This window comes from Diprion similis, chromosome 1 (genome assembly GCF_021155765.1).
Source record: "Diprion similis isolate iyDipSimi1 chromosome 1, iyDipSimi1.1, whole genome shotgun sequence".
Classification (NCBI taxonomy): Eukaryota; Metazoa; Arthropoda; class Insecta; order Hymenoptera; family Diprionidae; genus Diprion; species Diprion similis.
In genome coordinates, this window is record NC_060105.1 from 6,804,278 (window position 1) to 6,816,598 (window position 12,321).

A 12,321-nucleotide genomic window follows, 5' to 3' on the forward strand; every position below is an offset into this window, starting at 1 on the left:
CATCAAGTTTGTTTAGAAACGAGAAGCTCTGCTGGGTGAAAATTGAGAATAGAGACGCGCGAGCTTCGTACCTACGTATTTGTATAAAGCTTGATTTCATCGACACGAAGCGATCGGGAATCGGATAAAAGCCGTCCCGAGAATAGGAGATAGTTTGAAACTGTGGATTTCAATTACAGTGTAAATGGTGCATGTAACAAATACTCTGACCTGTTTATTTGAAAGAGCTGGAGAGAAACAGAGGCACGAAAAGACGGCTGCACTTCATCCCTCTAGCTACGGGGCATTTCTGCACATTTTTCTCATACTTTATTCCATGCAAGAATCTATTCTATTCTCCCCGCGGCAATATTCTCTCATGAAAATCACCTTGAGCTACCCGGATTCGCGTGATTCTTGGAAAATGAAGTAAAATTGCTCAACATTTACATTATTATTTATACACTCCTCTGTCTGCCCCTCGCTCGACGTTCCTTGCCGTCTTAAATTTTCATCGTTCCGTATCGCCGCGTGTTGCTTCCTCCACGTCTCGGCCGTTCATTCTTACGAAAACTTCTCTTGGAATGGTGTGACCGACCGTGATTAACCCTGCAAAAATAACCCAAGAAAAAAAAAGTAATCCAAACAAAAATTTATCAAAGACAAAACTCATTCGAACAAAAGTAACCCAAACAAAAATAACTCAAGATAAAAGTAACCCATGAGAAAAAGTCAGATTAAGTTGAATGAAATTAAATTATATTTCTTTTTTCCTTTTATTTTTCTTTCGGCGATTATCTCTGGCCCACGTGGTTCTAGTACTTCTTGAAATATTTTACCGGTATTTGTTTACTCCAGAGCAATGCATATTGTTTATTGTTGATTCGAAAAAGACAGTTCACCAGGAACACCTTACCGCTTATCAACAACATCTAGCTGCTTGGAGCAGGTTCAACCGGGTCGGGATTTAATAAGTGGAAAGTAGAGGCACCTCGTAAAACAACTGCAGAGGTCCCGCTGGCCAACCCTGGAGCGAGCAGGACTATACGGGTATCCTCGACGCCAGGGGTTACTGCCGGGGTCCAGGACCATGCTTTCCGTTATTACGTCATCTTAGGATTTATCAGCGCACCCGCAGCGGCGTCAAATAACCAAGAAGACGTTAATTGGACGATTTTTATTTTCTCCACATGCTTGTATGTACATTAGGGCATCCCTATTTGGGGTGTTGACAAATTTTTATCGCCCCATCCCACAAATCAACTTCAAGTAATTAGAAAACAACTACCTAATTTTTTCAGATTTTTACCTCAACTCTGAGATAGTTTGCTGTGTGGTCGAAGTTTTTTATGTGAATAACATGGGAAAACTTTTTATCTCAGTATATATTTTATTGTAAAAGTAATAATGTTAAAAAAAAATATTTGTAACTGTGAGGTTTTAGTCGGCATTAGTGCTACTGTCTGGGAAAAAATTCACATAATCATACCACGCAATCTCGACGAATTGTACAACCTCGAAGTCTGACCTTTTTTTGCATTTAGAGAAAGTGCAATTCGTCTAGATTTGCTGGTATCGTGATGTAAATTTTTTTACAGATATTAGCATTAATGCCCATTAAAATATCGTGGTTACAGATTTTTTCAAATATTATTACTCTTGCAACAAAATATATACCGAGGAAACAAGTTTTTCCCATGCTATTTCCATAAGAAACTTCGATCACAAAACGGACTATTCCAGAGTTGAGATAGAAATCTGAAAAATTAGGTAATTGTTTTCCAATTATTTGAAGTTGATTTCGAGCTAGGGTGGGGCGGAAAAAATTCGTCAACATCCTAAATAAGGGACACCCTGATTTACATACGTATAGTATATATTTTTCCCTCGGTCGAGTTGTTTACGGTGTGAAGGTTCCCCAACGGAATTTCGGAAACTTCGGAGTCTCGACCAGATTCGTCTACAAGCCCCTGACGGCACCGTTCTGCAGGTAAGGGATGCGATCGCAGGCGATCACGCGATCCTGTAACTCTCCCACACCCCGTGTGAGATACTCTATGGTGTTTATAAGCCAGCGATAAACCCTATTCCCTTCGTTGTCGCGAGCTCAGCACGCGAGCTGGCCGCATGGAGTTTAGCTTCCACATCCCGAATCTGATTAAAAATTAACGAAAATGCCGGAATTTCCACAACGCTGTCTCTGCCAACGACATTGAAATATGTAGGATACGTCACAAGACGGAGTTAATATCGTCAGGCGAAAAAGTTGCAAAATGTTAGAATTAGCATATTTCGATTAATTTTATTTCACACCCTTAAAGATTTTTTTTACGACCGATAAGTTATATGGCATGTATCGACGGTTTAATTTTGCACTTCTGTTAAGTTATTCGTGTGAATTAAGAAAACAGAAACAAAGTAGAATGAAAGTGTACATTAAAATAATATTCAGAGAGAATCCACACCTCGTAAGATTTATTAGTGTAGAATAATTTCAAAGTCCGCGAAAGATTTTCAGCAGGCTAAAAAACGAACGAAATTTGTGCCTAAGTCAGCGGAATTATATCCGTACGAAAATGGAAAATGATTTATTTCGTAAATACGGTGAATTGAAAATCTCGATCTACGCGCACGATTGTATCGCCGACGTCGTAGATACCAGCTCGAAGACTTTATGGTGTCGTTAAGGCGTCGGCTAGGACAATTTATTCGCTTGACTCCCGGTCATACCAGCGCAACATTTTATCCAACGTAGAATCCCGCGCCTTTTCATCCCCCACCTGCACCAACCCCCGCAAATGTCTTCGGCGAAATTGTTTATCTCTGCAAAGAGCCCCGCTCGACCTCTGTCACTTTATAACGAAGGGCCTCGCCGAATGCTGGAACGAGAGCACGAGAGAGAGAGAGAGAGAGAAGGTGGACGCAGACAAATATCATTTCTCGAGTCAGTTAGGCACAAGCCTCAAGATTTTTGGGTCTGTAATTATGCCAGTAATTATAATATTCACGAAGTTAACTGGAAACTCCTCGAGTGAAAGTTTCACCTTCGAATTCATTGACGTTTATGTAACAGTCAAGCTCTCAATCCTTTCTCTAAGAATATCGATGAATAATTATTATTTAGAAAGATGTGATCTCAATCTTATAATCGGAATAATTACACTGGCATAGCGACTAAAATTTATTGTATCTTGAGGTATTACAACAGTGCTCAGATATTTTAAAAATACTGAAATGCGCGCAGATCTTGAGACTCTAATCTGTTATTTTCCTATCGTTGATGAATAATTCGAACGAATCAATTTTTTTTTGAGTTCTGTTTCTAACAGTGCAATCAATGCCTTCAATTCGTAATTTTTCATTCACACGAGTGCAGCCTTGTACTTGGAATTCCCTGCGGTCGAACCGGATGTGAAAGAAGCCAGTCGACACGTATTACAGGTATCATGGCGGCGGCGAGGAGTTTACGAGACACGGTGGAATCGTAAAGTCCCGTGTACATCAGGTTCTCTTAAAACGCGGATCCGACTTGACGTCGTGCGGAATATAACCGCATTGAGGTGGAGAGAAAATGGGATGCGCGAAGAGGAGTGTCTTCCGCGTACTTCGAATCGCATTATCTGTTCGATCGGACCTGCTATTTTCCTCCCTGAGCAGGTGTTCCATCACGGTACAAATCTCTGCAGGATAACCTGCACCGAACTGTGCAATAAAGGATCCAAGGTGCTTTGAAACGTGCGCCTTGACGTCAGTTCCGTTTCGATGCGAAAACCCTGCGGTTTGCGGCCTCTTTGAGTCAGCCTCGAACCTCGAGACTTCGCATCCCGTGGGACCATCCCACTTATCTAACAGCCAGTGGAAACCGATACAGCGTTTTACGCTTCCATGGTTTTCGATTTGCATCACTTTCGGAATGAATCATTTTCAGAGCAACCGAATTAGGCTGGAATTACGAGGGGATGCGAAATCGAAGCGTAAGAGAAAAAAGTAGCGTTTATGCAAAAAAAATGGTTCTTTGATACGGTTCATTTGGTGAACGCGGGAAACGCGAGAAAAGATGCGAAAGTTTCGTTTTCCCCGTTTTGTGAAATTTCAAATCTCGAGTGTCAGGCTTAGGTACTCTAAATCCCATCTTCCCTCAGATTTTCTAGCCGAAATAAAGCGCCGCGGACGAAATTAATTTGCAGAAAATACCCGGAGCGTGAGCTGCAGTTCTTTCGAGGGATTTTGCTTTGCTTCCTTTTATGGGAATCCGCAGAGCGAGGGATCAAGACCCGGAGCAATTGTTCAGGCTCTTCGCCGTTTTTTCTTCCTTTTTGCGACACGAATAGTTTCCGTTACAGCGAAGCGAAAAATCTCGCGATCCACCGAGCTGCGTCGACATTGAAGTACGCGACAAAATCTTACCCACGTATATGTATATTCCCGCAGCCGGCTTATAACGCGATACGTGCTTCTGCATGTGCGAATCTCTCCACGAGAATTGCAACACTCGAAAATCCAAGCTGTGTAGTTGAGAGGTCGGAGTATATTTTTTTCCGGATAATTTTTTTGCTTGGATCAAGTTTTTTCGGTTATATTTTCTACTTTACAATTCCCTGTATTTGTTTTTTTTTTTTTTTTTTTTTTTTGGCTACGGTATCGACGCAACCTAAAATTGCTGTTGCGTTTTTACGACTCGTTTGTCGTAACTTGTTTTAATCCTGTTGTTAAAAATTTCTTTGTTGCGTACGGTGTGAGGTACGTGGTATAAACTTTATCTTGAAAAGTTTTTTTTTTTTTTTTTGCTTCTCTTCATTTCAGTTTTTCTTTTTTATGGACGCATTTTAGTTTTAATAGGATATGTGATACAGTGCAGTCCCTGTAAAATATGAAAGACACGTTAGTTTTTATTTGTTAAATTTTTAATCAGACTCGTGAAATTTTTAGTCCATTTATAAAGAGGAAAGTTTTCTCGTCGTGCTTGCAACGTTTCACCCCTCGTTATTTTTACCTAACACTACGTTTATTCAAAGTTTATATTTACTCGGACAAATAAAGCCCCGTAGCGCGAGTTCGAATAAATTTCTGTGATCGAAAAGTGTCTTGCTGTTGGAAATTCGCTCGGGAAGGTTCTATTTTAATGCTTCGCGTATATATCCGCAGTAGCTGCTGGCTCGCTGGGCGCAGACAACTTTTCCACGCGTGTAAAGTTCCGCGTATCTGAAATACACGGAATTGATAAAAGTATTTTATACGTATATATGCGACTCGCGCGTGCTTCGGATGCCAATTCAAATCTAAGAAAGCTCCTCGCTCGCCTCCCTCCCGAATGCATTTCTCTCGGCGTGCAGAGGCGAAAGGATTTAACGTTTTATCCTGCATATTTGAATTCACAGTAAGATCGTATTTTATCAATTTCTCAAAAGATACGACTCGACACGCTTACATAGTTTTTGATAATTCAATACTGGCTCAAGTCACACAGTTGAAAAAAAATTTTCGTCTCAAAATATGTCTACAGTTTTACGTTACAACTGTAAGTTCACCTTGCGTGCTTGTCGAAATATTTTAGCAGTCATTCGCAGGTAAGTAATTCCGCATATAAATAATAAAATAATATAGCAATACGTCTTCCTATCGTTGTCCACAAAGCCATGATGCTATCCAAAGCGGGAGTCGTAAATTATTTTGACGTATACCCATAAAGTAAGGGGTAGAGTTGGTTAAGAGTATCATAATGCAGTTTTCTCCATAAATCTTGCGATTTTTCGTGCTAAAATTCATCTGCAAGCGGGCGAAGTATCTTGATAAGATTCCTAAAAAAAGGTGGAAAACTTCATTGAACAAAACAAAAAGTTCTAAAAATCTTGTATCTCAGTTAATATTTTTGTTCCACGAATTTGCAAAAGTGGCGAAGGAAGTGCTGACGAAGAAAGTGAGGAAATGTTAGAACGGTCGATTAATTGATCGGAAGAACTGCGATTGAAGTCAATTAGCGAGTCTCGTCGAATGAAATTAAACGAGGTGAAATCGAGCCGCGGATCGTGCATAAAGCTGTCGAAGGGAATGGAAATGGAAAACGGAAAGGTTTTCTCCACTCGTTTATCACGAGTGAATGCCAGCCATCATCGGCTGGTTTATGCCCGAACACCGATGATAGTAATCCCAGTTTTTTGGGGCGAACCCATCGCGTTCCTCTCCTCTGAGAAAAGGGTTTCCCTCTCGATCTCAGCCGTTCAAAGATAGCCAAAGAAACTCTCTCGACGGCTCTTCGCGATCCCAGACATAACTCAAGCTTTTCCCTTTGCCGTTCCTTCTTCCTCTTTGCAGCCGAGGAAAATAGCGGGTGGAATTGAAAATAGTTACGGATGGCATGTATGAGAGATTCGCGCGAAATGCTTGAAACGAGTCGACGACATTGGTTGGGTTAACTCGTACTTCATATTTCAATTCTTGTCAGAGAAGGTCGTTATTAAGAGACTCGCGCCTAGGTTGAAACGATTAAACGAACTTCAATTCCTCTTTTAGATCTACGGCTGTGTTATAATTCTTCCGTTTCATCGAGATTACCTCGGTGTTTTAAACGCTATACACGTTTTTCGTGCGGTAAAAAAAGACAAGTTATTTCTTCACCAATAAAAGAGAGGCTTCCCATGACTTATAGAACAATATTTGCACGCGCCTGCAGATTCGCGAGGTACAAGTGTAACATTTGGTCAGGTGAATGGATGCACCATATAAACGAGCACCAAAATTCGCCAACAGCAGCGAGGACGCTCGCATGGGTTCTATAAGCACTTTGTCACCGTTATGGAGTTCCATTCTGAATGCTCCAGTTTGAATTGTATTGTTTTGGAGGTGGTGGGCTGCAGCAACAGCCGGCGACTGACCATTTTCAAGCTGTTACATTATGGACGATGCAGGCTACCAGAGTTAGCGTAATAATTGAATTCCCTTTCACGGTGTAACGGGAAAACTTGATATCGTGATAGCGAAGTTGATCGAAGGTACGTGACAGGCGAAATTAAAACTGCGATTCGATCCGCGAATATGAATCGACGGTGATCATTATCTATAGCGGGGTAAAATATTTTCGGTGAAAATTATTTGACCGAGTAATAAAACCGAGGGAAATCTCGTCAGGGGGTTTATTAACGAGAATGGATGTCGCTTGTGACGATGAATCTCATTAACTGAATTGAGTCTATTGATTTGTATACTCTGATGCAAAAACAAATAAACTGGATTCATGGTATTCGGTGATTCGAAGATCCATCAAACCTCAAACTCGGTCAAGATCTGGATATACACTTTGAAAGATTAGAACCCCCGTAGAAGCCTTGGATTCCCGCTTCGCACTGAATGGGCTGTTTGGTCTCGAGGAGACAGAATCCGGCAAACCCTGAGAGGGATGAAAATGAAGCTAAGCACCGGATAACCGACATCAAGAAACGCGTGCTTGAGTGTTGATTTATTCTCTTCTCTTCCTCCAGGCTCAAATCTCTAACGTTTAAAACGGACGCGCCCCTCGAATGATCTTGAATAATGTAAGAGGCCCTCTTGACTCCTTACCGCAGATCACGGTCAATTGGTCTCGACGAATTCCGAGTCGTTGATGGAATTGTTACCGTTGGATTGTCGCCCATGACGAGGTGTCGAGGCGTCAATTGAACCCGTTTAACTCGAACGTGCAAAACACGCGTGGCATTGACGTAAGTTGAGCTAAATTACACCGGGTGATCGTAGAATCGATAATCAGCTGCGTGTGAAAAAAGGTTAAAAATTCGGGGTCATCTTCAAAGTGAGTAAAAAATCGATTACGGTTTTGTGATTCCTTTAATTAATCGTAAGTTCTTACTTTTATATTTGTCTTTGAAACGGTATAATTCTTCAAGGAATTAACCCAGTCGAAATAAAAAAAAAAAAAAAATCCTGTACAGAGCGGTGAATAATTTCTTGAGATGAAGAAAAATGACGTAATTACTTAATCTTGTATAATACTCGTACTTTCATTCTACGGCTTGGAAAAATTTATTTACCCAATAGGTATCGTCAAACGATATTTTCAATCGTTCTAATCCAGTACAGTAAACAAGACTCGGTAATGAAAAAAAGTTATTCACTTCTCGATGGAAGTAACAATAAACAATCGCTTTAATTCGATTAACCTCGTTTTGTGAGGGATAAAAAATTTAACAATATGCTTGTTCAATCGAGTCAAAGAAGTTATCGCGCTTATCTGATAATCGCATAAAAGTGTATGACCATAACGAGATTCGACCAATAATTTGGATCACTGATTTCCGTCATTCCTTCATTCGAAACGTTTCGTCTGCGAACTTTGGCGCCTGTACAAGTATTCAATGACAGTCTTAGTTCCGTCAGGAACACCCCTTTGAGAATTCTCAAGAGGTCGGAAACGATCCGATTCAAACTGGCCCGATTTTCCACGGTTTGGATACGGTTTTGACGTCGTTGCCATCGGGAATACACGACCCAATATACCAAGTGTCCGGCAGCCTTGAATATCCCTCGAATCCCATGAGAAAAGCCCGCAGGTTTCGCGGCTGACCTTCGTCTTAATTTCGTTAGTGGATGAAGAGGCAAGTGATGCAAAGCGGCCGGATTCCCCAAAAGTGCGGCAAGACGGAGGGATCACAGACGCAAGGAAGCTCATTTCGCTCCCTTAAGACTTGTATAAATTCAGTTGTCAGTCGTACTAACCCGCGGAGAGTTCTTACCCCGGTATCTCGTCGCTCGTCTATTCCCACCACCCCTTCGGCAGGGCGAGCTTGCAAGCGGCGGGGTGTCGACGAGGAGCAGCGAAAGCTCCCGAGGGACGAGCGCCGGGCGCTCACCGCGCAAGCTCTGGAGCCTGCGGATGGCGCTACATGGCATAACTCCCGGCTTTCGAGGTGGAGATTCTGCGTTTTGTCGACAGGTTAGGCCGGACCGCGGCAGCGAAAGCCTCGCGGAGAAGACCGCGTCGTGCGAAACGAAGTCCATGTGCGCGCTCCGCGATCGCGAAGCGGAAAACCCCGGTCGACGTTGAAGCGGAAGTGGGGGGAGGAGGAGGAGAGCAAAAACGGCCCGCCATTCCCCGCGGAAATTCCATTCTTAATCACGCAGAATCTCGTCGCCGAAACAGTTCTGCCTGCGGAAACCGCGATCATGGGGATGCAAAAAAAGCCACCCCAAACAGTTGCTCCGTGGAGTGAAAAAGTAGCTCGTGCTTTTGCTTCTGTCGGTGGTGCTTGAGTGCTTTAAGCCGCGTTTACTGGAGGCGGAGAGGAAAAAGGTGGCTTATTTTTGAAGCTGCGGGTGACTCGCTTGCTGGAGCAAAAAATGAAGAGGTAGAAAACGAACTCAGAAGAAACAGGAAAATAAATAAAGAAAAAATAACTTTATCTAACCGGAAAACATGATCGAGATTCTAGAATACCTCTGGAAATTCGACGATCACTTCAACGAACGGAGAATCAAATGTTGTTGCAGGTATCTCGGTGCGAGGGGTAAAGTGAACGTAGGAAGCTACAATCAAGACTCGTTTAGAGACGCCTTGACCTAGTCGCTTATGTATATTACATCTCGTACGACAGAGGTGACGCAAATATATTCCCGGATTAAAAGGTGCATGATAAGAAGAATATATATGTGATATATACTTGTACGTTTAAAAAGAAGGTGGAACTGTGACGTTCTCGTGAATTTAGAATCGAGAGCATTGGCGATATGGTAGTTAAGGCTAGACCAGCGTTATCAGCGCTTTGACACGTGTTCAAATAGCCCAAGTTTGGTAGGAAGTTACGTAACCGCGGGTTTACAGGTGCTGCGTAGAAAAAACAGAGGAGATAAAGAACAGAAACGTCAGAACACATGGAATGCTTGAGCGTTGAGGGAAACGAGGAGAAAAATTTTTAACGGTAAGATAATTATCAACCGATATGAAGACGCCTGCGGATTCCGTGGTATTTTAATGACTTCAACTTTAGCGAGTACTTGGAATGACAGAGACAAGCTGCTGATCAGTGTCTTGGGCTGTTGAAATGAGAGGCAGACGGTCCGCGAGTGAATTAGATGGTTTATTCTCACTCGTAGGTATTTCCTTACCACTAAATTGAATTAGAAAGTTTTCGAGGAATAATTGCAGCAGAGCTTCGAGAATATAAAAATAAGACGAAAATAAGTACGAGAAAATGGAACGAGTGGTTTGTTAATTAAAGCCGGATTCTTCGTCGTTCAAAGTTCTTCTTGTTCTTCCTTTTCTCCTCAACTTCCGCCTCTTTTCGCCCTGTAATTATACCGCCACGATTTTTCCACAGGATAATAGAAAAACATAGATTATCAGCGTCATATCATCGTCAGGAAAGGAGACCGCGAAGAAGAAGAAGAAGCAGAAAACTACGAGTGTTACAGTGTGCAAAAATAGTGTCATGAGTTGTGCGGTTAGAATTTCGCAAAGTGTGTAAAATATACCGGATCGCGTTACACCTATTCGTACTTCCGCTAGCTCAGAACAAGTTTTTTTCCCTTCATATATATATTCAATTCGTTTTTTCATTCCTTTATTTCCACCGAACGAACACCCTTGAAGATGATTAACTTTTAACAATGCCGGTTCCGATGCATTAACGTTGCACACCAAGCTGATCGGGTAGCAGAGGTCTGTTCCGTCCCGTCGAGTGTGAAGATAGGAGAAAGAAAAAGGACCCACGAGAAGAGAGGAGGGAAGGAGAAAAGTGCAAAACCAGCAAATCCTTCTCCCAGACTACGTCATCAGTTTTAATATTGCAGAATAGAAGCTGCCGCTGCGACGCCGCTGCGAGAGTGACTCTCTTAATAATGAGATGATATTATCACGAGGTAAGAAAAGTGGGTGCGGTATTCATGTATTACATGCACTCTTGTAACACATATAGTATACACACACACATACACGTTCATACCTTGCATGCAGGTAAAAAGTATAACAGTACTTCAATATTAAAAAATAAAACAAAAAAAAACTGCTAAATTTATATCACCGATACGTAAAACAATTATAATTCTGCAAACGCAATAATTTATTATATTTTGACATTCGATTTGACTGAAATTGAAAAAATGGTCCGTCCATCCGAATTGAGAGCCACCTGCACCGCGTCTCGTATATATGCCACGTGCATAATTAAGACAAGCTGTAAAGTGAGTCTAACGAGCTGTCGAGGACTGTGTGTCACGTGGGTGTCTGTCTGCTGCATGGACTCTTCGTGTGCTAATTCTTCAACTATCACGTTGTGTACGTGCCTTGGATATTCGTATAAAGGTAGCTTTTATCCTGGGAAAAGCTCGTCGTTGGGCCAACTTGCGGCTGACCCAAGACTCGTGATGATATAAGGCTTCGAAAGGGGAAAAAACACGCTGTTTCGTTTTTTACAGAGACTACTCGTGACAAATATTTCGACTTATGCTTGTCTCTAGGTTTTGTAACGAAGAATGAGAAAATTGGAGTTGACAGGTACAGGGAATATTTCAGAAATTTAATATTCTAAAACTCGAATGGATAGAAAGAAACTTTTGGTTGAATGCTGACTAAATGTGTGTGGAAAAACGTTATCTCTATTAAAAAAAAAACCGTTCGATTCGACCACAAAGTTGATCACATCAACAATTCGTGTCACAAATTGAAAGCACCTTTATTTGAATGAACAAATCAAGTCTTTCATTATATTTGGTAAATTCAAAAAATAACCGCGTTTGTGTAATCGTGATAATTTTGGTTCCAACATGTTTTTCTCAACTTTTCATTCACACTCGTTGTAGGTACAACACATTTAGATACGAGAAGTAGCTTCGTTGTGGCGGAAGTCAGGCAGCTTCAGCACGCAGCGTGACAAGCCGGCGTATCAATCCGTGAAACTAGAACACGAGGCGAAAGTTATTGTGCGGCATCGGAGCAATAGCTTTATTGTTAAATTGACACGTGTACGAGGTGCAAGTACGACGCAGTTCCGAGGCACTTTGTGTGGGTGAGTGGCGATAACAAAGCGGATGCACGTGACCTGCCAGATTTTTTTCATAACTTGGCAGAGGGTGAAAATTTTTGAATATTTTTTTCCCCTGCATTATTTTCAACCTGGGTTTTGTTTCCTCACTTTCTGTTAATTCTTTGTATACGTTTTTTCGCTTTTTGGTTAATGGATTTTGCGGGAAAATTATTTAATCAGCGGGATGAGTATTGCAGGGGGGTGGAGGACTAACAAAGGAATAATTAATCAATATTTCCATTATACGGACATTAAAGTGCGAGAGTGTAATTATTGGTTCCATTGTACTTGTTGTTACGGCCGTCGTGTTTTTGAATCAATTTAAGCTGCACGT

General features: G+C 41.7%; 1 protein-coding gene across 2 annotated transcripts in view; it reads left to right on the forward strand.

Annotated features, from left to right (window-relative positions):
- The first annotated feature begins 10,295 nt into the window (after nucleotides 1–10,295).
- LOC124404876 (chondroitin sulfate N-acetylgalactosaminyltransferase 1) overlaps nucleotides 10,296–12,321 on the forward strand; it is a 76,134-nt gene continuing 74,108 nt past the window's right edge. For both annotated transcript variants that reach the window (XM_046879360.1, XM_046879369.1), the window contains exon 1: nucleotides 10,296–10,824. The gene's annotated coding sequence lies outside the window, so the exon portion shown is untranslated. The remainder of the gene's footprint in view (nucleotides 10,825–12,321) is intronic.